At 35.6% G+C, this 27,693-nt stretch overlaps 1 pseudogene; it reads right to left on the minus strand.

Annotated features, from left to right (window-relative positions):
• Nucleotides 1-14,067: 14,067 nt before the first annotated feature.
• On the minus strand, nt 14,068-15,410 carry LOC148949274 (E3 ubiquitin-protein ligase Nedd-4 pseudogene; annotated as a pseudogene).
• Nucleotides 15,411-27,693: the final 12,283 nt, after the last annotated feature.

The raw sequence follows: 27,693 nt of genomic DNA on the forward strand, positions 1-27,693 counted from the left end.
GTTAATGTTTATGATAAAAGCCTGTCAAAGAGGATATGTTATAGAGAGTTTTCTGGGTCAAATGTTGTCAAACAGGTTAATAACATGAAGTTTCTGATTGCACATAATCTAATCATCATTAGACAGATAGAAAAAGGTAACTCAGCTGCATAAAGGTGTCTCAATTTGCAAAAAGATATTACATTTGCATAATTCTACTATGAATGATCTTAATTGATGATTTTAATAGGATTAGACAGAAAACAATAAAATTGTTATTTTTTTAATTGGATCGTATGAAAGTGATAAAGGAATTAAAATTTTTTATCAATTAAGGTGAGTCTGAGGGGTTGGTAAGTCTTACGCAACGTGACATAAATGTTTGGATAACGTCATTGGTATCAATCTGTGGAAACGGTAACAATGACAAGGCGATCTTGCAATTTGACTACGCTATACTTTTTGATTGTGTTCTGAATAATACACAAGTACCATTTGAGGAGAGTGGGCAATATAAACATATTCTTTAGCATTGGAGTGTACTAAAAAGTTGAAACTAATAAATTCGTAGGCGCCAAGAAAAGAGGTAATCCTATGAACTGACCTAGCTTTACTTTTTGGCTGTGTTCTATATAATACACAAGTACCAATTGAGCAGTTTTGGCAATATAAAATATTTTTTAGTATTGGCGAGTGCTAAAAAGTTGAAACTAATAAAGTCATATTTGCCAAAGAAAAGATCTCGTGACTTGACTTAGCTTTCACTTCTTGGCTGTGGTCGCTATAATACACAAGTGCATAATGAGGGATGTGGACAATGTATAATATGCTTTAACAATGGAGTATGCTAACAATTTTTAATTAATAAAGAGATGGGTGCCTAGAAAATAAACTTAATATGAAAATTCGGATAAGTCTTCAGGAATCCTTACATATAAGCTAATGAACTGATTTTGGATTCTAATTATCAAGGATCATACCCACCAGTTATCCTTCCCATCAGGAACTTAAACCTCCAAGGGGCCCCTCTCCACCCTTCAAGGGGCCCCCTCCCCCAACTGTTTGGGCTCTCCCCCTATTTTTTGCATACTTTCTTTAAAGTTTTTTTAACTTCTTTTTATTTAATTTTTTTTAACACGCAAGTTTTTTTCAACTTTTTTTTACATGTCTTAAAATGACATTAAATATACTTTAAATAAAAAAAATCACATTTAATATTTTTGAAATACAAAATGGAAATGATATTGATACGTTAGTCGTGACTTTTACTATTAGAAAAATAATGTTTGTAGTAGCACTTTTTTCTTCTGACTTGGAATTTTCGGGACTTAAAAAAATTTGCAACTTTTTTTTACGTATCTGAAAGTAACATGAAATATGCTTGCGGCTGTACTAATGGTACTCTATGCTTGCTCATAGACACGACGCGGCTGTCTCAGTGGTACTCTATTCTACGTAATCGACACTACCTAGTTTATTGTATGTATTAAATCAGTAATTTTCACACATTAGAAGGATAGACATCTGCATCATATTTTTAAAAAAGTGAAGATGAATAATTTGGAGAAATACTGTACATACGACAAAATCTTCGTTGTGTTGAATCCTGACAAAGATCAGTATTTGAACTATCAAACAAGCATTAATGGTGATCTTATTAGAAATTTATGTGTGCGTTGCCATGACAGCGAGGAGCTAAATATCTTTGGAGTATCCAAAGCATTCAACATTGCTAATGGTGGATATGCGAGAGTGAGATCTCCAGAGATGATAGGCTCAAAGAGAATGCCAACATAAAAATAACACTTGATAAGATGGGCATTTTCTTGCTAATGGTTCTGGTAACATATTACCTGTTGATAGATCCTATTGCCATCGTTTTGGTATTCCATGTTTTATGGTATCAGACTTGAGTCTGAAGCAAGTATTATATCAATTTTTGGAGGGTATTGGCAAATAAATGACTGGAAGGCAATTATCAAAAATGTATTCTAAGACCACATTGGCTATACATGACATATGCAAACAAGAGAGGAAAGGAAATAATAAATGAAAAATCAAATCAAATAGGTGAGAAAACGAGGATTTTGTCAGCCAGTGGCAAGAACACGCAAATATTTCGACAAGGACCTCCGCCAAGTCGTCTTCAGTGCTAAAAAAACAAAAATCAAACAAAATCTAAAGATGTTTTTAAAGTCTTTAGACTTTAAATATACCATTTTCCACAGTCTGGCTTGTGCACCGTCTACCTGGTTTTGCCAGCAGGACAATATCGTCCGCATAGTTTGGGTCGCCAATGGAGAAATCAGGACTGACCTCGGTGATTCTTAACAGAGTACATGGTGCGCTTCATCATCCAGTCGATATCGAAATAAACAGAATGGGGAAGAGTACGCAGCCATGTCTCATGCTAATTTGATGTCGAAAATGAATAATAATTCTCCACCAGCTGATACGCAACCACGGATATTATGATACTATGCTTGGATGAGGGGTATTAACTTTTCCATATTACGGTCTTCACACATCGTAAACCACATGCCTTCTCTATTGGTTGAAAGTAGATATAAAATCACGAAGAGGACTATAATGACCTCGTTGTGTTTTACGCTGTGCTCGAGTGATTGTCGGAGCGTAAATAGCTAATCAACAATGCCCATTCCTGGTCGAAACTGCTTTTTTTTGTGTGTGTGGTGATGTTTCTGACTGAGCTAAAGTGGTTGGGAATACCCATAGTTAATTTTTGACAATCATAGCTATGTCAAATGTTCTTCGGTAGTTCTTGCATTAAGTTCTATCTTCTTTTTTGAACAAGGGGGTGATGATTTATGCTTTGTAATTTCGTGTAAATGCTTCCTGTTTCTAAATGTAGTTCAGCAGCTTTTGTAAGTGATTAGGAAGAAGCCTTGGGATCTCTTGTAAATCTCTGCTGGCAATGAATCTACTCTTAGTGCTTTATTATTTTTCTGTTTTTATTCCTACCAGTAGTTCATCCTTGTTAGGTGGCTCCACCTTGACACCTGTATAAAGACCCCTGGAAGACATTTGGAGTGTTTGAGGAATTGTACGAATACAAGACGGTGGAAAAGCTGAATGATTCTTGGACTGAGCAAGAAGTGATACAATGACAGAGATTTGAGATTGATTCCTTTATTTTCAGAAATTCACAATACAACAAATGAATAAAATAAACCTAGCCACTACTAGAACGTCAAATGACCTGTATACAGTGCCTTAATTAATTAATTAAATCACATAATCAAAAGACAAGAAAGAAAAAAGAAAGATGATATCCACAAGCAGTCTGCTCTCACCCTGCATTTCGACTAAGGAGTAACCTTTTGACCTGGAAATTTAAACGAAAAAAAAACAAAAAAAACAATTCAACACCCCTAATGCTGTCCGGGAGGAATTCGAGAGGGATACATCCATGTGACGGAACACATGGGCTAACCTCACTGTATCTCCCTTCTCAAATACTAGCTGACCGGCATAACTGCTCGATAATTACAATTAGCAGAGTTTATGTCCACAAAATATGCTGGTGCAACATCATTCATATTGGTATACCAGTTTTAGTAACTGGGGATCTCGCAACTAGCCAACATGGAAGATTTTAAAATAGCAATAACAAGTGAGTGTATCACTAACATTAGCACATTTCCCCAGATGACAGATTTCTTTATTCTCAATTGTCTAGATTCTTTTATAATTAGCGTAAAAGTTACTTGCCCAAAAGGCACGCACATATACAATATAAGAATGGATAGATGAACCATAAATGATCTTTAACACAGAGAGCAGGAACAAATTACGAAACCGTTCAAGTAGACTCAGGCCTCTTGCTGTTATAGACGGTATATTTTCACTGAGCATCTCCCATTTCGAAGTACAATCAACAAAAAATTCCAACAAATACAATCAGCTGACGCGGACGCTTAAATTTGGTTTAGGGGTGTAATGGTGGCATATTTTTCTTTGTTGCAAGGTGGATCTCCTCACTCATCCACCTTCTCTGTTCTCGCTTCACTTTCTCTCTTCACTTTCTTCGCGTTACTTTCATTTGCTACATCTTGGAGCATATTTTGCAGCTTCCGCGAGTCTACATCAACTGTTGTATTAAAGTCCTTGTATCCCGATGATTCGTTAGGATGTATGTCTTTTAAGGCACTGAAGTGGCTGGAGACAAAATTGCTCCACTATTACCGGGTGTTTGAGAAGGGAACAAAGAACCATCTAGAGGGCTCTATTTGTTTAGTTCCTGGTAGGCTAATCACAATTCACATTTAATCAGGTAGGGTCCGTTCCGTGGTGGGTGCTCTGTCAGCTTTCCAATTCTTCATTCGCCATCTTCAGTGAGAAGATGCAATTGAGTAGTCTAGTTGAGAAGGTGATCCGTTTTCATAGACATCTATGATTGGGCGTGAGAGGGCCTGTGTATCAAAGGTGTGTTTGGTATTACAAGGCTGTTTTTTTTAGAAAATTGCATCACCCTTTTCCTCATTTACATCTTTGATCATATTCTTTTTCCTGATGCTCCTTCTGCCCTTTACCAATCTGCTGCCAACGTGTACATTCAAGTCACCGCGGAAGAGGTTACGTTTTGGTATCTTTTTACAGCCTTTTTTAAGTTCAGCATGAAAAGTATCTATTGCTTGCTCAGAACTGATACTTGCAGATACATGGACTGAGGGTACAATAACATTAAATAATTATTGTATTGTAGTTGCGGTAGCTACTTTAAAACTGAAATTGTCAGTCTGTTGAGTCAGCTAAGGTCGAATACTTAATTTGATCTTTGGATTTTATAGGGCATCTCTGAGACACTTACTGCAGAAAAATGGATTCAAAGTGCCCTCCGTTATTTAGATGCGCGAATATCTGGAAAAACGGCACATGTCCAAAATATTCCTTTACATGAAGTTGAATTAAGACTTAAATTGTTCGGGGAAGAACATGAGTTTAAGGTAATGTCGGTCCATTTTAACCAGTTTTCAACATTCACAGTCTATTTGCCAGTTAAGTAGAGCTGTTTATTATTGCTACCTTTTACAAGATACTGTACAGGTCAAAATGATCAATACCACCTAACAGTGTATGGTGCCGTTAACGCTCGAAAAAGAAAACGGTTAGCGAAGATGGCTAACGCCGCTATGTTTTTGTTTGATTCTGCTCCACTCTAATTTGTAATATAGTGCTGGGACCATTATTGATTTGCATATATTTTTTGTCCATATAAAGTCTATAAACAAATTGTATTAACAATTTTTGTGTGTATTTATATTAGCAAAACAATCCTTTTTTAGAAACAACTATGAATGCCCATTATCTATGCTTATTTCTCCTTAATTTATATGTATGTTTAATATATTTCCAAAAATGTTCTAAAAAAAACAAAATATCTGTCGTCTTTTTTTCAGCTGAAAGTAAGGAGCAACATTGAAACTTAAAACGAACAGAAGCTATTCCATATATGAGCCGCTCCCTCCTCAATACCTCCTTCTTCACGTTAAAGTACTTTAAAACTTTTAAAAAAGCTTCTTATTCTAATTAAACGGCCATTGTGTTTCTGGAGCAGTTGCGTTATTTTGTCAAAATCCAGGGGGGGGGGGCAAGTTGGTGCCAATTTTCCCAAATCAAGTAAAAATGACAGTGAAAATTGAAAAAATGAGACAAATATTACCATAAAGGCAAAGATATACTAAACAAAACGGGTCTGTTTCTCTGGGTGCTTGAATTTTGCAGGCTTATCTTAGATTTAAGCGAAGAACAGTGCTGTTTTAGAAAAGGTAGAGGATATGTCGATCAAATTCTCACTCTTAGGTTAATAGTTGAGAAGTGCCTGAGCTGCCAAACACCTTTGGTCCTCAGTTTTATAGATTATGAGCAAGCGTTCGATTATGTTGATAGAAGAGCCTTATCAAAGGTCTTATCCTTGTATGATAAACAATAAGTAGAACCATAGGGATTTTTTTTCTATATATAAGAGAGTGGAACACCACTTTTTTTTATATAAGATAAGGAAATATGAAAAATTTTCCTATTGTTCTACTTATTGCTTATGATAGAAAGGCAGTGTGGTCTTCGTCGCTATTTATGTCCTTGTATAGTATACCTAACAAATATATGAAAGTGATTACTGCTAATTACGAGAATAACACTCCTGTGGTTAAAGTAGGAAATGAGGTTAGCAGCTGGTTTTGTATTAAATCAGGAGTTAAGCAGGGCTGTGTTCTATCCCCTTTTATATGGATCATTTTGATGAACTTCGTCTTAAAGAGCACAGGAAAGGCAATGGGACACCATGGAATCAAATGGGGAGGAAAAACTCTCCTGGACTGAATTATGCTGACGATTTAATCATCCTAGAGGAAAGTGTGAATAAATTGAATGAAATTTTAGAGGTTTTGCGAGTTCAGGGTGCTAGAATAGGTTTGAAAATTAATGCTAAGAAGACTAAGTCACTAATGCTAGGAATGAGTGAAGATAAAAGGTGACGTTGGGTCACTTACCTTGGTAGTATTATTAGTAAAGACGGTGGGAGCAATGAAGATGTTAAAAGTAGAATACCCAAGGCTCAAGATGTTTTTCACAGTTAATTTTTTTTGAAGAATAGGAAGATAAGTCTGTAAGCCAAGATAAGAATATTAGAAGCCGCAGCCATTAATTGCCGCAGCCATTTAAACATTTGCCTCCACAATTACTTGGACTATCTGTCTTGGCTTTTCTCTTTCTACAATAAACCATGTCTTGATGCAACCTACTGCAAAATACATGATACATGATGGCTCTGAAGCATGGACGCTCTGAAAAGCGGATGAAGATTTGCTAGATTTTTTTCGAGAGAAATTGCCTACGGATTGTTTTGGGTATCCGGCTGACTGACTGTATTTCAAGCAGAAAGCTGTAAGAAAAATGTGGTTCAGCCCCACTTTCTGGTGCTATAACGAAAGAAATGATGAGATGACTAGGTCACGTTTTGCGGATGAAGGATGACAGATTGCTGAAGATTATCCTTTTTGACCAACCGTCTAGGGCTAAACGTGAAGTGGGTCGTCCTCGTCTTGGGTGGGAGGACGTCATAAAGAAAGATTTAAAGGAAATGGAAACTTCCGGGGAGGGTGTAAAAAGGGAGGCTTTGAATAGATTGGAATGGCAGAGGAGCGTGCGCTGCTGTGTTAGGCGGCTTGGTGCTGCGGTGAGTTGTTAGTAGTAGTAGTAGTAGTAGTACTACTATTGGTTTTACCACGGCTAACACTCATATATTGTAACTGCTTCTAAGGCAGAGGATATTCAGGTGAAAATTTCAGGAATTGTGGAGGGAGATGTTAAACTAAATCAAAACCCACTCTATGTATATATGTTCTCGAGTTGAAACAAGTGGTGCAATTAAAATACCTGGAAAGTAGGTCACGAGTTTGAGAAAATTCTTTAAGAAAATTTATATGAATGACGTCATTTTTATGAATACATTTGAAGAGCATAAATTACATAATTTTCCCCTCAGGAGTAGTCGTATCGTTTTTAGTACCTCTAACGTATGAAAAATTACAAAAGGAACATAGCTAATTATAAAATACCAAGTGACATGACTTCATTTTAAAAAGATGTTTTAAACAGTTTCATAATATTTAGAGGACAAAAACGCAAATTAACAATTGCTCAAAATGAAAAAAAAGACCATCAAATGAGACAAGATCATGAGGAAGACCCGAGAAATATAAATTCACAATTGGTGACAATGAATAACTTAGACAATCGAATGTGAAAAGACCAATCCAAGGAACTAAGTACATGGAAAATGTGTCTGAAGCAATGACAAACAAAAATGAAGAACAAAGAAATATGCGGTTAGAATACTTGCGGCTAGGATAATTATAACGAGTTAAAAAACGACACTTAAGAACCAAGAAATATTCGGTTCGAAGATAAGCGGCAGCGAGAATCAGAACGTTTGAAAAATGAACATGAAGAATAAAGAATTGTGTGTGTAGCAGATACACGAAAGTGAGTATCTGAACATGTCAAAATGAAAGTACAAAACAAAGAATTGTGCGGTTAGAAGACAAGCGACTGCGAGAATTAGAACGAGTCAAAATAAAGCGAAGAAGAAAGAAATACGTTTTTTGGCCAGAAATGTCAATGTGCCAGTTATAAGACACAAACAAAATTGTATAGCCAATTTTGAGGCTCGACCCTGGCAGGGATACGCAGCAGGCTTTTATGCATTGATTCTCATTGTCGCTCGTCGTCTGACCGCAGACAATGTGAGCCTCATCTTGATGTCAGGGCGTTAACATAGGTTTAATACAACTACCCTGGGATAAATATGAATTCTTCCTTTAAGTTGTGACCTTTTAGACTGTTTTTTGGCCAGAAATGTCAATTTGCCACTTCTAAGGAAAAAAACAACAGCAACTATGTAGCTGATTTCGAGGCCGGGCCCCGACAATCGGCATTTAGCAGGGTTGCATATATTAATTCTCATTGTAAGTAGCAACCTCCAAATTAGTCAGCTTTGTCTGCTACTTTTTCATCGGGAAAATGGAGGGCTATCCAGGGAATACATGTAACGTTGAGGGGTCCCAAATACTTATAATTGACATTTGCACGGTTCATGTTAGCTTTGTAGGTTTTCACTGGTTTTTGTTACCACATTTTGGTGGCGTCAAAGATTGTGATGGCGTTGTTCTTCTAACGTAATATTTCTTTCTTCTTCACTTTCATTTTTGACTCGTTCTGGTTTTCTCTGTCGCTAATCTTCTAACAGCACAATTTTTTATTGTTCACTTCATTTTTACACGTTTTGATGCTCGCTTTATCGCTAGGAGCATTGCCAAGTGTGGCAAACCATGTTTTGACTAAGATTGGCCAAGGATTGCACAAAGCCTTCATTCAACATGAGGTTCCAGGGACTTCTTCCTGTCCGGTTCTAAGCTGGCTTACGCAATTTGTGTAGACTTGAGAATATTTATTAGTCCTCTTCTTGCACTGGATTTGGGATCATTGCTTTCCCCATTGTTAATACCTCACTCTTTACGCTAAAGTTTTTTTAAATACTTTCAAAAGAGCTATTTATTCTAACTAAACGGATTTTGTGATTCAGGGGTCATTCTTAAAGAAATGGAACAAATTTTGAACTTTAGCGTAAAGAGCGAGGTATTGACGAGGGGGTGAATCCCCTCATATACGTAATAATATCTGTTCGTTTAAATTTTTAATGTTGCTCCTTACTTTCAGTTGAAAAAACAGTTTTTTTTTATTTAATTAAAAGTAAAGATCACCATCTAGTAGTCTTAAATGTTAATGTAAAGCTGAAGTTAGGAAGGGTAAATACCTTCTGGGAGGCTATGTCGTTCCGGGAGGCTAGTTGGGTTTTAAACTGAAGAGTTTAAAATTTGACAATGTAGAAGATGGATGGAATAATTTTAGGAAAATAGTTTATGAAGTCGCTGATGGTGTCATAGGGAATAAAGTTAGAAACGCTGCTAGGAATACAAGTGAATTTCCTTTATATCTAATAGAAAGAGAAAGGGCATGTACAAGAATTATTTGAGTCATAGATCATATGGAAATGAATGGAATGTAAAGATGTGGAGAAAGCAGTAGAATACGAACTAAACAGCTGGGAAGTGGAGGTCTAGGACAAAATTGCCAAAGATCTGGAAGATGCTCCCAGACGGCATAATGGTAAAATATTGTACTGGCATGCCAATAAATTGAGAGGGAATAGTCAGTCTGGACTTGTCATAGGTATAGATAGGAACGGGGTCACATTTAGTGACAAGGAAAGAGTTAAAAAGAGATGGGCAAAACGTTTTTAGAGTCTGCTAAACTATGTTAAAGTTACAGTACAAGATATAGAAAATAATGAAAAAGTTTGTGACACTTTGGATGAGTTGGAAGATTTGTTTTGTTGAGAACAACTAGTGACGGTAGTAAAAGGATGACTAAGATTAATAAAGCCCCAGATGCTGATAGTGTGGTAATTGCGTTTCTAAAATAAGGTGGTTACAAGGTTAGGAATAACTTACTGAAGATTATGAATATGATTTTGAAAAAGCTTAGGGATTTTAGAAAAGCTCTAATTAAACCCTTCTATAAGAAAGGTGATATAAGTAAGTGTGGTAATTATAGAGGCATTAACCTGGTTTCTATAGGTAGCAAATTACTTGAGTATGCTGATACGTTTTAGACTAAGAGATGTTGTTGACAAGTATTAAGAGAAGAACAGTATGGCTCTAAGAAGGGTAGAGGATGTGTCGACCAAATTTTCACTCATAGATTTATAATTGAGAACTGTCTGAGTAATTAAACATCATTATTCCTTCGTTCCTTAAATTATGAGCAAGTGTTTGATTCAGCTGACAGAAGAGCTTTAGTAAAGGTCTTAACTTTGCTAAAATAAGGAGTAGGAGAGTGCGTAGCTGTGGTACCCTCAGGTGGCTTAGTGCTGCAGTGAGTTGCTAGTAGTTTTAGTAGTATAGGAAGTGTATAAGGAGTGATACTGAAGTTAATAGAGATTGTAATCTATTACTGGCTGGCATTTTGCTGTTACGATATTTTTTCGTCGTCTTTATTTTTACCCTTTAATGATCTATTTTCATTTTGTTTTATATATATTGTAGAGGCAAGACGTCTCTGATGTTTATAGTCGTCACCTTGAAGTTATACAAAGGTCATTCTACAATGAACAAAGGGTGACCTCAAGTCTGGTTAAACAAATTCGAATGCTTTTAAACACAGCTGTACATATAGAGGATCTTGAAGCTCTCAACATCTTAGTAGTTTTACTAAAAAAAATTGATGAACTGATCAGCGGTGAATACGACAGCGTGATTGTGGAATTACTAAGAGAGGTATCTTATCTAAGATTTACTTAGACGTAAACATAGGTTTAGTTAAAGGAATTCAGGCCTGCTCACTAGTGAAAGCACCTCTCCCCACCTACCAAAAGATCCTCCGGCCCTGCTCCGTAGTCGCTGATGCGTAATTATTATGTTGCCCACTTGTGTGTAATTGCACCGTGTATGATACCTTTTTTATTCGTTTTATTTCTACGATTTCTGTATAAAATATGTTTGTCACTTTATTACCTTTCATTTTTTTTCACTTCATAGTTAAGGCAATATGCTCACCCTAGCAGAGCAAACCTTATCTCTTTTTTACAGAAAAATTAATTTTCAGCGAGCCTGTCTTGTAAGAAAGAAGTCGCAAATACATCTCGTACTCTTTTATTATGGAACACATTTGTATAAGTAGGTAAAAGATATACCTCTAGTCTCTATGCTTTTCAAACTAAAAAATAGTTTTTTTATTGTTTTTGGGTTTTCTTAGATATTTCATCATCTGAATATTTTATTTTTCATCACTGCCACTAGTAATGAGATACTTACCCCCCCCCCACTTTCCCCAAGAATTTTTTTAAACATGGAGAGTGGGGCAATACCACCATGGTTGTGATGACAGGCCCAACCGAGTAAAGAATCAACTCTAGCCCATAGTAACTAAAAACTGAAAACTAGTTGTTTTTTTAAGTGTCAAGTGAGGAGGAACCGGTGTTTGATGCTGATTCAGCAACGGTAATTATTATTTGGATGGATATTGATCTTAAAAGCTAATTCTGAAAACAAATGTATTGAAATTTTGAACAATAGCCTGAAGCCCCCTGAGGATCAAAATGAAAACTGCACAATTGGTATCATCATAGCATAAGGCTCACAATAGAAAAATTAGTCCCCTGTCTTGCGCAACTACAACAATCACTTTTCGTATTTGAACCGTTGATTTGTCTCTTTTTTCTTTTTGTTTTGTTTTTTTTTTGTTCTTTTTCTTCACCACTGTTGATGCACAGAAATATGATTGAGAATGTTTAAGGGCTCATTTAAAAGCTATTTTTGTAAACGGCCTTTTTTTATAAATTGTAAAGAAACTATATTAAAATAAATTGCGATTTCCAATAAAAGCTCCATCTCGTATTTAACATCATATAATGCCATCTTCTGCAAAGTTGCTTTTCTACTTTGTGATGTCATATTTGAGTGATACTGCTGCCTGACTTCCTGTGGTTAGTTCTTTACTAAGTTTCACCTAAGAAAAAGCCTAACGGTTTTTCCTGTTTGGCTTAAACAAATAGTTTTATTACTTCTACATCAGAAGGGAAATGAAAGGCATTGATTATACCTCGCATTTGAGAAAATATGGCATCTGTATTTTTCGAGTTCTGGAAAAATCTCGGAACCAACATGTCTGAAGTCAACATAATACTTTTTTGCAGACGATAAACTTCTTTTTGTTGCATGTAAAATATACCCTCTTTGTTTACTAAAATGAAAACAGTTCTCACTGAATTTGTCTCATGGGCTGATTCTAACTATTGAACACTGAATTGCACTAAGACAGATTATGCGTTACTTTCTAGAATATCGTCAATTCAAACAGATCTAAAATTAAAAGTAGCTAATAATATTATAAGTAGAGTAAATTCAGTAGATGTTATGGATTTGTAGTTGATGAGAACCTTTCGTGGAAGGAACGTACAAAATTAGTAGGCAATATACTTACAAGGTCCCTTAGAGTCATCCGCCGTCTTAAATTTCGTTTCCGTAAAAAAATCCTGAAAATGATTTATCATTCTTTTTTTCATCCCCATTTGTCTTACGGGTACTCCATATGGGTAAGGAACTTCATTTCTTGTTAGAAAAGAGTTCAAATCATCCAAAATAAGGTAGTTCAAATTATATCACCTGTTCATCACACAGATGACATAAGTCTTCATTTCAAATTTACCAAGATATAAGACTCGAGATTTCCAGATTGCAAATTTTAGTTTCAAGTATTTTAATAAACTTCTTCCATCTTCATTTCAAATTCTGTTAACTTAGGCTACAACACACGACATTTTTGTGACATCGCCCAAGAAGCGCCCTCTACGAAAAGAGCTTCTTTTTAATAGGTTTTTTGCACCGACTGTTTAGAATTCACTCCCCTTAGACATCTTAGGAACTCTTATATCCTTTAAGCGAACAGCAAAGGGTCATTACAGAAAAAGTGTTTAGTGCTGTCCTCCTCCAGGTTTGTTTATTCTCCCCATTTTTATTTTCCTTTTTTTCTCGTTCCCTATTGCTTTCTCTCTCTTCTTCTTTTATTTTACCTTTAAATTTGAAACCGTAGGTTGATTTATTTTTGGTTTACTTTTCTCTTCTCTTTTTCTTCTTGATGTGTTCAGTTAATTTGTTGTTTCTGTTTGCTTTTAACTAATGATAGTTAATATCCTGCCCTAGCCAAAGATATTTTTTTGTGTTTTCCTGGCAGGAATGTTATCTAAGTTATGTATGTTGTTTTTAGGTAAAGATAAATGAATTTGAAAATATGGCATCTGACACAACCTATTAAAGACGAACTCTAGCCTATAGTATAGTTAGTTTATAATCTAGTTTGTTTTTTCTCTCCATTCTTATTTTCCCTTTTTTTTCTCGGTCCCTATTGCTTTCGCTCTCTTCTTTTTTACCTTTAAAGTTGAAATCATAGGTTGATTTATTTACTGGTTTATTTTTCTCTTCTTTTTTCTTCTTGATATGCTCAGTCAATTTTTTTTTTGTTTTCCTGGAAAGGAATGCTATGTAAGTTATGTATTTTGTTTTTAGGTAAAGATAAATGAAACTGAAACTATGGTATCTGACACAGCCTATTGAAGACGAACTCTAGCCTATAGTATAGTTAGTTTATAGCCTAGTTTGTTTTTTCTCTCCATTTTTATTTTTCCTTTTTTCTCGTTCCCTATTGCTTTCTCTCTCTTGTTCTTTTATTTTACCTTTAAATTTGAACCATAGGAAAACGAACTCTAGCCTATAGTATCCGAGCAGCTAAAAACATGCTGTGAAAAAAAAACTTTCAACTAAAGAAGAAACGCCGTTAAAAGCTGATTCAGGAAAAAAGTCAGATTTTTCGTTAGCTTTGAAATTTTTATCAATTTACCTAAAACATTTGTTTTGTGTAATTCAACTGGCATTGAGCAATGTTTCTTTTTGTATTGTGTTCTTAATCACATTTTAAGCTCTACTTACTGTTAAATAAAACCTGGCATTTTCATTCTATGTCAAGCCATTCTGTTAACTCCATTGCTAAAAATAACTTTTCCTTTAACCGTTTGTATGAACTGTATGGTGGCAAGTCGATTCGATTAAAGCATGCGTGAGCCACAGGAAACCTGTTCTCTGTTCCCAATTTCATAATTTTAAATTTCATCCTACTTGAGCTTATACCGAGTTCCTTAAAACCATTCACGGGAACACGAGAAGACCCGGTGAGGAACTGAAGAAGCTTAACCCTTTGTTGTGCCGTAAAGGAAAGTACAGCTTTCCAGAACCAAAGAATAACTTTATGGCTCTGTGAATACCCTCCTGAATATTCTGTGTTTACTTTCCAGTCATTGACGTTGATTTCATTGATACCACAAAGAAGAAGTTCAAGCTCCTCTTCATCGAAACCTCTAATATTTTCAATGGGTATGATTTCATTAAACCCTTCTAAAAATGCATCCATTTGAAGCTTGCAACGAGTCACATATCGCCATTGTAGAAATTTTTTTATATATTCATCTTTGTTTTCATTGGTTAAAGGAATATTGGCTCCACCCGGTATGAGCTCCACCTGTTTTGGCAACCCCAGTGAATTATCATCAACTGAAAAAGTCAATTCTAATCCTGAGGGGTCATTTTCATTAATAAACTTTAATGTATTATAGTAGTGTGTATCCGAATTTTGTATATCTTTGAAATATATTTGTTTGTTTCGCATTTTTTTATAAAATGGACGAGTAAAAAAGATGCTGAGCATGCTACCGTGATATAGAGCCATGCCTGCAATTCTCCCAAAAACTTTGAAATACAATAGGTGGTTGTCATTGCAAGTTCCGCTTTGATGATTGATTTGAAGCTCAAAACAGTCTTCTGACGAATACTCGAATAATCCATAATCTGGATTACATAGCCCCTTTGAGAGCAAAAAGAACCATTCCTTGGTCAAACCACCATAATCGAGACCAGACTCTTCAAAAAAGTGAACCCAAAGCGTTTTTCTTAAGATTTTTGGATCTTTAACCTGCGATATTAGTTGAAAACCACCATAATCGAGACCAGACTCTTCAAAAAAGTGAACCCAAAGCGTTTTTCTTAAGATTTTTGGATCTTTAACCTGCGATATTAGTTGAAAGGATTCATTTACAATTGAATCACGAGAGACGTAAATTTCAAATTTGCTAGAAGTTCGAGGCACCAACGGGAGTAATCTCCGGAACTTTTTATATATTTGACTGTACAGTACTGAATACTTAATTGGTGGCCCTGCGATTTCTGCGTCTAATAATCTTGGATCCTCCCATTGTGTTGTTTTTAAGAGATGATTTGCGTAGTATGTCCTACCATCTTCATGTTGTCACTCTTCCCATTCATCTGCTAAGGGCTTAAGGTCACCTTTATCTCTTTTATTTGTACGCTTATGCACAAGGCTTCTTTTGTGGGTTATAGGATGATCCCATTGTGTTTGTTTTTGCGCGTGATTAACATAAAACGCTTTGCCATCAGCCGTGTACTGAATGGACCAGCTTGGTGGCAAATTATTGGCTTTGTTATTTTTGGGATCTGACTGAGCTCCCGCTGGTTTTGTTGACATTTTGCCGGTAATAGGATGTTTCCATTGTGTCTCTTGCGTATTGTGGTTTATGTAATATACTCTATTATTAAAATCTAAAAGTTCTTCCCAGCCCTCGGGCAGATTAGGTTCAAAGTACGCGTGAGAGATTTCTATGTGTCCCTTATGCGTATTTAACATGTAAATTTCTTTGAGATTCAATTCAACCCTACCAAGAACTTTACTACCTATGATGTTCTTGTCAAGAATGGTGAGCACTAATTTATGCACATTCGGTGCTACTTCTACATAAAACAATTCGTCCCACCTGGGATTGGAAGAATTCTTTATTACTTTCGTTTTAAACATATCATTTGAGACTGGTCTACTGAGGTGATCCTGAGGGCTTATGAGAGTAATTTTCACATATGTATTGTGTTTGAAAAAAATGGATTCTAGGTAGGTTGTGACAAGCTATTATCCGAAGCTTCAGGGATCGTACTTGGTCTGTCGGTAAACTTTTCATACTCTTGCATTCGGTTGAATGTTGTTGTAGCTTTCCAGTTTTAACCATTTCAACTGTTTTAATTGTTGTTTTTTTTCAGCTAGTGACATTGGACGGTTGTTTCTTCTTTAGCTATTAAAGTTTTATTTGGTTTCAGCATAGATGATAAAATATTAGTAGACGAGTCGAGAAGTACTAAGAACTTTTCTGAAATTTTTTGTTCATATAATTTACTCCGAGTTTATGTAAAAATATAAAAAACTGTTTCACATTTAATGGCTTGCCAAAAGGTTTGTCAATCCTTTCCAATCCAATTTTTGTTAGATTTCGCTACTGATGGTGGACCATCATTTACTCCGTAGTTCCTTCATACAAAACAAAAAATTACTTGAAAAAAGCCTTCAAAACAAGCGATAAAAAACAAGAGAAGTGTATAAAGACTTGCTGAACCTATGTAAGGCTACTGAACCTCTTCTAGAATCTATTTTATGATTTAGTTTAAAATTTTCGATGAGGTTTGAGTAAGTTTGTTCTCTTTTTATTTTTGTCTTTATATTGTATTTCGCTGATAAAGGATGTTGAAGGATTCCAAATGAGTTGTTGACCTGAGTTAACTTTAAGAGGATTATAAAATGGAATCTACTTTGCTTTTAGTTTGACCTATATTTCGATATTTATTAATTCAGTATTTTTTCCTGAATTAATATTGAGACTTTTTAATTTGTGGTTTTAATTTGTGGTGATTGCGATAGCCATGAAAAGCTCTGACGAAACGCCTGAACTTGCATATTCTCCTGTTCTGAATTCTATTCAAAGCAATTTGCTAAGCGGAATTGAGGAGGATATTATTAAAAGACATGGTATGGAATTTTTTGACGTGAATATAGTCAGAGAAGCTAAAAGTTTACTGTGGCAAATAAGTGCACCTGAATTGGATTGCCCAGTACGTAAGGGAAACAATGCACTTTCTAATTATTTTACTGACATTGTTTCTCTGTTAAGATCTCTTGACAGTAGCGACACTTTTGTACCTATGTTTTTGATAAAGCGACCTACAGAGGTGCCATGTTTCCCTGCAAATGCTTATACTTCTTTACTCTCTAAGTTTAATGAGCTACAACAAGTGGTTGTTGAAATGTCAGGGAAACTTGACAATTATCAGTTGAATTTTCCTCAACTTCCCAAACCTAGCCCATCAATTGACACTCATGCGACAGTTATTGTCTCTAAAGTGCCTTCAGAGCTGTCTGATCTGATCAAACGCAAAACTGATCTAGATCAAATAGCTGGGCATGAATTAGTTTGCAGCGTGAAACCTGTTAATGACAGATCGTATATCAATATCAATAAATCTGCAACTGAATATTTTTGTACATCGGTTCAGAACTTTATTACCGGAGCAACAGTTAAAGTGCGATCCAAACGCTTTTTTGGGATTCTCAGAGGTTTCCCAGTTGATGTTGACCTTTCAATTATTAATAGACTGCAAGGTATGATAAGTGCAAATCGACTGGGCCAGACTATGTGAGTCAAGCTTGAATTTGAAGACTCCTTCACTCAGTCTGCTAATTTCAAAGAAGGAATTAAAGTTGGATATGAATTTTTTCGAATTCACGTATTTAAAGTAATACCTAAATGCTGCTTCAAGTGCCGATCATACGATCACTTTCAAAGTGCTTGCACCAGCAATGTCCCGAAATGGGCCAGATGTGCTGGACCACATCTTTCTACTAAGGATATTCCTTGTACTGCTGCTCCCACGTGTGCTAACCGTGGTAAAAATCATACTTCTTATAGCTTGTCCTGCCCTATATCTAAGGAACTAATGTCGCGCTCCCACTTTTTGCAATGACTTTGGATTTTTCAATAATATCTTTTAATATTAATGGTACAAAGGATAAGGACTTCGTTATTTATGAGCTCTACAATGATTTTGATTTGGTCTGTTTACAGGAGCCTCTTCTTACAGACTTTAGCATTAACGTTTTGGGTCGTAGCCTTCATCATGATGTTTTTTTTACTACTGCCAGAGCCACAAGAGGCCGCCCATCCGGTGGGCTAGCTTGTGTTTTTAAGCGCAATCCTAATTTGGTTTCGCCGGTGATTTTTTACTCGGAGGAGTTTTTTTTGGCTGTTCATATTGGCACTACAGTTTTTACTAATTCTTATCTGCCTTATGATGACCGTTTTTCCAGATCGATGTCTAGATATGCTAAAGCCTGTAACACGTTGAAGTTTTTTGTGGAAAAAATTCTTTCTGTTTCTTTAGATTATATGATCATTGGTGACCTCAATACGAATACAAATAACTCATCGATGAGAAGTGATTTGTTGTTAGATTGCCTTCCATCTTATCATATTATACCCAAAACTCATCCGTTTTCTTACATTCACCATTCAGGCAGTAAGAGCAATATTGATCACATTATTTGCTCACGTAGTATTACTACATCAATAGTGTTTGTACATGCTGAAGAACAAGACTTAGACCATCTCCCTATCTCACTTACTCTTACGCTGAATTTAAACCCTGCAAGTTTTTGTAAAGTACCCCGGTCTTCAAAATGGTTTGAAAAAAGTAATTGGAAGAAAGCTGATGTTCCTCTCTATGCGTTTACACTAACAAGGCTGCTGTCTGCTATATGAGTTCCCTATCATCTGCTTCAGAGCTCTATACAAGTGAATTGCAAGAAGGACCTGGATTGCTATTATAATCAAATAATTAAATGTCTAAAAGATGCCGAGGCAGTTGCAGTGCCGTTACAACATGTTAGACGTGGTACGCAAAAACCTATTTGGTCTTTAGATCCTAATTTAAAAACTTTGAAAAATAAAGCTAAGTTTTGGTTAAAAGTCTGGAATGAATGTGATAGACCTCCTTGTGGAATTGTATCTGACCTTAAGCAGAAGACCCGCAGTGAATATAAAAAATATCTTAAGTCAATGCGTTATCGTGGTATGGATTTTCCAGTGTCAAAGAGAGAATGGCGAAAAGTTATTAATTCTGAGTCGATTAGAAGTGATATGCCAAGTAGTGATTGTCTTCCTGCATCTGCTTGGCATGGCCATTACTCGTCGATTTTTTCTAATGTTAATTACCGTGTGCATTCTTTGCATTCTCATTCTCTTTCTGCTATTTTTAGTACCCCTCTATCTCAGCGTCTCTGTGTTCCCATTTCTCTTTCATCCGTAATTGAAGCAATTAAGAAACTTAAATCAGATAATGTTGATAATGATGGTATATCTAGATTTCACCTTTTATTAGATTGCTCCCCCCTTATTGACCATATACACCTACTTCTTCATATGTGTATTTGTACTTTTAGTGTACCGGAGAGTTTTTTGTGTGGTACTGTCTCTGCAATTTTCAGGAGGGAGAATTCTCCCTTAATTTGCTCTTTTTACCGACCTATTACTGTCTCTTGCACTTTCAGTGAGGTTATTGAGCATGCTTTACTACCTCCTGTGATCACTAATATGGTTGAGAGAGATAACCAGTTTGGACTTAAGCCCGGGTTAGGTTGTCAATACGCACATCATGTATTATCTTCTTTGTTCCTTGAAAATTCTTCTAGGGGAGGGAGCATATTTTTTTGTACTCTAGATCTATCAAAAGCTTTTGATAGTGTCATAGTCAGCTTTTTTCTGCTCTTCGTGGTTGCGGTGTCAATCTATCGGTTATTTTGCTTCTTCGGTACTGGTACTCTAATTCTTTTCTTCGGCTGAAATCTGTGCCTGCATCTATTATTAAATTAAAAAGAGGTATAAGGCAAGGTGGAGTTTTATCTCCGACCCTTTTTAATTTATGTATTTCAGGAGTCAAAAATATCGGCCACCTATCTCTCCGGTTTTTCTGATGTTTCATACCTGGCTTACGCTGATGATCTGCTTCTTATAAGCCGTACTAAAACTGGTTTATCTAACATGGTTTCTTGTGCTGCCACTTCTTTTTCAGACATAGGCCTTTCTCTTAATGTAGATAAATGTAAATTTCTTTCTTTTAATAACATTTCTAGTACGTCCCCTCGCTGTAGTGGCTTTACTATCCCTCTCGTAGATTCTCTTCGATGGCTCGGTATTTCTATTACTAATAGTCTTCCGAGCTTGCGCCAGCTCACAGTCTCATATATTAATATGAAAATTAAATTAGGATATGCTAAGATTGTTGCCAATAGAGGTAAATATAATAAACTCGCGTTGGCCAAGCTCTACTCAACTTTTTGTGACCATTCAATTCTTTTTGCTTCTGGAATTTTTCTCCTTCTGAAGAAAAATGAGTTAAAAAGAATCCGGATTAATTATTTTAGATTTTGTAAATTTTTGTTGTTTCTTACACCTTGGACCAAAAACCGGGTAATTATTAATAAATTTCTTGTTCCTAATATTACTGAACAACTGGAAGCACTACACAGAAAACTTTCAAATACTGCTTGTATCCGTTTTTCTTCGCATCATCACCTTATCAGGTTTTTTCAGTCGTAAGTTATTTTTCTTTTATTTGTTTAGTTGTTTTTCTCTGTTTGGTCATTCTACAATTTAGAATTGTAAAGTGTGTGTAAAAATCAAATAATGATAATAATAATGACGCTTATTAGACTCTGCAAGTTGTCAGTTTTTTTCTCTTTTCCTCTTTTCCCCCTCCTTTCATGTTATTTCTTTTTTGTTTTAGTTTCTTTTAAATTATTATGTGTTACACTGTATTTGGTAATCTTTGATTTCTATATTGATTTGTGTTGCATTTTATGTGTTTTTCCTCGTGATACTCCACGTATTGTACCTCTATACAGTGTGGGTTAAAAACAAATAATAATAATAATAATAATAATAGCCGAAACATCCGCTTAGCTAGCATTAACTATGTTATTCACTGTCTTCACAATTTCGTTATCTTCTCTTGTTTTGTATTATTTACGATGAGTTTATGAAAAGATGAAAAATAGTTTCCCAAATAATTGGTATCTGGAAAGTTTAGCCAATACAAATAAAAAAATATGATCCAGTTACAAAGATATGCCGATTCAATCATGGTTGCAATCTAGTAAAGAACGAACTATAGCCTCTAGTAACCGAAGATTTGAAAACGTGTTTTGAAATAAACTGTCAAGAGAGGAAGAATTGCCATTTGAAGCGGATTCAGGAATGGTATCTGTTATTTCCTCTAATCTTAATGGTGAAAGTTTATTGCGAATACAAATTTCCGGGATTTTCGCAAGATTGTCATAAGCACCTTGAAAATGGAGTCGGCTCGAGATGCGACCAACATCGTCGGAATTACCATAGCCGAAAACCTCATATAGAAGAATATCATTCCATCATCTTGAGAACAAGGAAAATCACTTTTTCGCATTGGAAGCAAGGATTTTTTTTTCATTCGGGCTGATTGTATCAAACCAGTAGTCGTAGAATTTTGAATGAAGGCTTTTTTAAAAAGAAATAGCCATATCTAGTGCTTTTCTTAAGTTACAACAGATAATATTAAAATGAAGAGCAATTTTTTGCCAAAACTCTATCTTCGTTTACAAGATGATGTAATGCTTGTATATTATTACAAGATGATATAACACACGTATCTTTTGAAAAGTTGCTTTTATGGTGTATGATGTCATATTTGAGTGCTCCGTTATCTCCTTCCTGATAATGTTGTCATAATCTGGTTTTCAGCGTGTTCTATGTATTATAAATTCGAACAAAATTGTTAAGTTTACCATTCAGCAAATATCGTAAACATGTTTCACTTAAACCAGTTTTAAAAACAAAATATAAAAATAACTAAAATAAGAATTAATCAAATAATGTGCGTATTGTTTTTTTATAGACCAATAAAGCAGAATTTTTTAACAGCATGAGATTTTTTGTAGCATAGCGTATTCACAATATCGTGGTCAAAAATAAAATATCTTAATAAGCTAAAATAATCAGCAGAATCTTAAAACGGCTTTATTTATAAAGTTATGTTTTATCTCAGGTAGAAAAGTCTAAGGCACAGATTGAACTGGACATATATTTGGCAGGCCAACTACAAAGTGGAAAGAAGCATTTTGGTGTTTTTTTCCACATTTCTTGTCCGGAGGAGCTTAAAAAGTACGGTGCTAAGCCCCATCTAAGAAAAATGGCACAGAAAGCTCTCCACACACCAATACTACTTACATCATTTTTAGATAGGAGCTTTGTTGGGTATTGCCGTTTGCCAGAGGTTAGATTTACTTCTTTGGTCTCATTTATTGTCATACTACCTATGTCATTTTATGTGAATTGTTTAATAATTTTAAATGGGGGCTGCATTGGACATGGACATGGTCTTGTTTATAATGACATTACTTGCGTCATTTTACTAATATTTTACGTAACATTGGGTTTATCTAAAAAAAAAAAAATAAACGATTCCCTGAAGCAACCTAGTACGGGAGAAAACCCTCCTAATGAATCAAAAAACCAAAAAAAAGATAAAAAAGAGAGAGGAAAAAAAAATCATAATTAGAGCTCAACTTACCGGACCGGAAAACCACCGAACATCCAAACAGCACATAACAAAATTATAATATTTAGAATTATATTCAGCTGCAACCAAACCCTCCTCAAAAACTTAACTTAACTGGCCCAGAATAATCCATCCAAAAGATACACATCAAAACGATTGTTCTTTAACAATTTATGAAATTCCTGCAAACCCCTAACATTTCTCAAATCCTCTGGAAAACTCTCCCGAACTAACGGAACAACATGGCGAATTGAAAACCGACCTAGCCGAGACCATAGCTGGTCTTTGCACCAACTGAGAAAATCGTGTCAAATGATCGTGAATAGTAGACACAAGACTAAACATTCCTGAAAAGCTTGATGGTAACTCCGAAACTAAATATTTAAACATAAACAAAGCGTTATAGAACACGCATTTTCCTGCAACGGTAGAATTTTATACTCACGGTAAAGATTCCTCGCCGATAAAGATTGGTCAACTTTATTACCAACAAAACTCTAATTGCCATATTCTGCGTTACACGGAGCGGATGGAGGTGAGTCGAATTTTTTCGACCAAACCATACAACAGTAAATGAACCATAGAAAAATAAAATATTCTCACACGGAAAAAGATACCTAAGTTTACGCATAATACCAATATTACGAGACAATTTTCTGCTAACAGATGCAATATGGTCTTTAAAACTAAGGCTTTCATCAATAATAACACCTAGGTATGTAGTACTAGTAGATCTTACAGTAGTATGGTGTCCTACTTCTATCCTATTAATCTATGGATAATGTCCAGTAATTCTATTCCTGACACTTCACAACATACCAACAGCGTATCCTTAATCTTACGATACCAAAGTTCAAACTTCAAATTCAAATCTAATTCTTCTTGTAAAAATTCAAAATCTAACTGCACTATCCTAAGCTTAATAGTATTTGAATCAACTAATAATTTCCTAGGCTTAGGGTGAGCATCACTATTAATATTCTTTAATATACCCGGAACTAATATTGCCAAACCAAAGTGATCCGAGACATCATTTAACACAACACTCGAGGAATCATGGGGAACATTCAAAAATACATTATCAATTAGAGATGAAGATGACTCCGTCACTCTAGTGCAAATATTTACAGCAGGATGCATCCCATAACCTAACATTAAGTTAAGAAAATTCCGGGCTTTTAAGTTAGATGCCAACAATTTCAAATCGAAGTTGCAATCTCCACACATAAAACACAGCATGTTCTTACGAGTTAGAAGGTCCATTTGTTGCTGCAATAATTCTGAAAAACAATCTACACTAGCTGAAGGGGGTTGGTAACAAACAGCAATAAAAAATGGGTCACCATCATTATCAATCTCCGCAATAGAACACTCAAAAACCATCTCTCTTAACGGACAAGTCATCCCTAACCTCCACATTCAAATCCGTTGTAATATACAGGGCAAGTCCTCCATGCTGATAATGAGTACGGTTCTTAACATACATATTATAATTTAAAATATCCAATAGTCCAGAATTATTATTCATGAACCGTGTTTCAGTAAGTGCAAGAATATGAAAATCAGATAGCATACACAGCTCCGACAAATAATCCAACGTACTATTAAACCCCTGATGATTCAGATGAAAAATGCCAAGTTTATCCCGAGCTAGTCTAGCATGTAAATCAACTGGACACTTATAATTAACCTTCATAAATCTGAAACACTCAATGAAAAATTTGCGAAATTGCAAAATATTGGCAAAAAATTCAATAATTCTCAAGCCAATCCAAACGATCATTACGAAAGATTACCATTATATATATATATATATATATATATATATATATATATATATATATATATATATATATATATATATATATATATATATATATATATATATATATATATATATATATATATATATATATATATATATATATATATATATATATATATATATATATATATATATATATATATATATATATATATATATATATATATATATATATGTATATATATATATATATATATATATATATATATATATATATATATATATATATATATATATATTTCTGCACCTAGGAGGGTTCGTGGTCCCATATCCAACGTAAGTGAAGCTCTGAAAGAAACAGGAAATCATATTCAGCGCGCAAGCGCTGCCTATGTTAAGAACGATATGGGCACAATTTTTTTTCCTCCATATCCGGGCACTTCGTATCGAAGGAGTTGTCGTAAAAACTTCGAAAAAGAATCATTTTATAGGAAATTCGAGTGGCTGGTGCCCATTTTAATAGTCGAAAGTGACTGGAGGGCAACTAGCCCCCCCCCCCCCCACGTCCATGATTCCCCCAAACACATCCAATAAAAACTTTGAGATAGCCATTTTGTTCAGCGTAGTTTATTTCTAGATAGAAAATATGTTTTTGAAGAGGACATTCCCCCAAAACCCTAAGGGTGAGGATTTTAAGTTATGCCCTGAGGGCACATAAGAACAATATTGGCACTATGTACTATTTATTATTTTTTCCTTTAGAGCAGGGCACTTCATATGAAAGAGGCCGTTGTGGAAAATTCAAAGGGGGCTCATTCGATTAGAAATTGAGTGTTTTAGCGCCTATTTAACAGTCGAGAGTGATTGGAGGGCAACTAGCCCCCCCCACACCCATCATTCCTCCAATCACATCCAATCAAAATTTTGAGATAGCCATTTTTTCAGCGTAGTTGATTTCCAGGTAGAAAATATGTTTTTGAGGAGGACACTTCCCCACAACCCTCAGGGCAAGGGTTTTAATTTATGCCCTGGGGGCATTTAAGGTTTTAAAAGAAGGCGTTGTCGTAGAAACTTCAAAAAAAGCTCATTCGATTGGAAATTTAAAGGGGTAGTGCCCATTTTTATAGTCGAAAGTGATTGGAGGGCAACTAGCCTCCCGCCCCCTTACGCCCATCATTCCCCCAAATACATCCAATCAAAATTTTGAGATAGCCATTTTGTTCAGCGTGGTTGATTACCAGATAGAAAATAAGTTTTTTAGGAGGACACTCCCCCACAACCCTCGGGGCAAGGGTTTTAAGTTATGCCCGAAGGGCATATAAGAACGATGTTGGCACAATGTACTATTTATTATTTTTTCCTTTAGAGCAGGGCACTTCATATGGAACGGGTCATTGTAGAAACTTCAAAAGGGGCTCATTCGATAGGAAATTGAGAGTTCTAGTGCTCTTTTTAATAGTCAAAAGTGGTTGGAGGGCAAGTAGCCCTTCCCCCACGCCCATCATTCCCCCAAACACATCCAATCAAAATTTTGAGATAGCCCTTTTGTTCAGCGTAGTTTATTTCCAGATAGAAAATATATTTTTGAGGAAGTCACTTCCCCACAACTCTTAGGGCAAGGGTTTTATATTAGGCCCTGGGGGCATATAAGGTTTTTATAGAAGATGTAGCCCCCCCCCCCACGCCCATCATTCCAACAAACACGTCCAATCAAAATTTTTGAATAGGCATTTTGTTCAGCGTACTTGATTTTCTGATGGAAAATATGTTTTTAAGGCGGACACTCCCCCACAACCCTCAGGGCAAGGGTTTTAAGTTATGCCCTGGGGGCATAAAAGGTTTTTAAAGACGGTGTTGTCGTAGAAACTTCAAAAAAGGCTCATTAGATTGGAAATTCAAAGGTCTAGTGCCCTTTTTAATAGTCAAAAGTGATCGCAGGGCAACTAGCCTCCCCCAACGCCCATCATTTCCCCAAACACATCCAATCAAAATTTTGAGAAACTATTTTGTTCAGTATAGTTGATTTCCAGATAGAAAATATGTTTTTGAGGAAGAGACTCTCCGAGAGCCCTCAGGGCAAGGGTTTTAAGTTATATCCCTGGGGCATATAAGGTTTATATAGAAGATGTTGTCGTAGAAAATTCAAAACAGGCTCATTCGATTGGAAATTAGAAGGGCTAGTACCCTTTTTAATAGTCGAGAGTGATAGGAGGGCAACTAGCCCCCCCCCCTGCCTGTTATTCCTCCAAACACGTCCAATCAAAGTTTTGAGATAGCAATTTTGTTCAGCGTAATTGATTTTCAGATGAAAAATATGTTTTAAGGAGGACACTCACCCACAACCCTCAGGGCAAGGGTTTTAAGTTATGCCCTGGGGGCATATAAGGTTTTTATGGAAGACGTTGTCGTAGAAACTTAAAAAAATGCTCATTCAATTGGAAATTCAAAGGACTAGTTTCCTTTTTAATAGTCAAAAGTGATTGAAGGGCAACTAGCCCCCCCCCCCCACCACGCCCATCATTTCACCAAACACATCCAATCAAAATTTTGATATAGCCATTTTGTTCAGCATAGTTGATATCCAGAAAAAAAATATTTTATTGAGGAAGAGACTCTCCGAGAGCCCTCAGGGCAAGGGTTTTAAGTTATGTCCTGGGGGCATGTAAGGTTTTTAAAGAAGGCGTTGTCGTAGAAACTTCAAAAAAGCTCATTCAATTGGGAATTTAAAGGGCTAGTGCCCTTTTTAATAGTCGAAAGTGATTGGAGGGCAACAACCCCCCCCCCCACGCCCATCATTCCCCCTAACACATCCAATATTAATTTTGAGAGCGCCATTTTGTTTAGCGTAGTTGATTTTCAGATAGAAAATATATTTTGAGGAGGACACTCCTCCACAACCCTCAGGGCAAGAATTAAAAGTTATGCCCTGGGGGCATATAAGGTTTTTTATTGAAATCTTTGTCGTAGATACTTCAAAAAGGGCTCATTCAATTTGAAATTCAAAGGGATAGTACCCTTTTTAATAGTCAAAAGTTATTTGAGGCCAACTAACCCCCCTCTCACACCCACCTTTTCCCCAAACACACCCAATCAAAATTTTGAGATAGTCATTTTGTTCAGTGTAGTTGATTTCCAGAAAGAAAATATGGTTTTGAGGAGGGTATTCCCCCACAAGCGTCAAGGAAAGGGTTTTATGTTATGCCCTGGGAGCATATGAGATTTTTATATTCTCAAGCCAATCCAAACGATCATTACGAAAGATTACCATTATATATATATATATATATATATATATATATATATATATATATATATATATATATATATATACCCAAT

This window comes from Artemia sp. Qi Xiang Cuo, chromosome 8, assembly GCF_049724085.1.
Source record: "Artemia sp. Qi Xiang Cuo chromosome 8, ASM4972408v1, whole genome shotgun sequence".
Lineage (NCBI taxonomy): Eukaryota > Metazoa > Arthropoda > Branchiopoda > Anostraca > Artemiidae > Artemia > Artemia sp. Qi Xiang Cuo.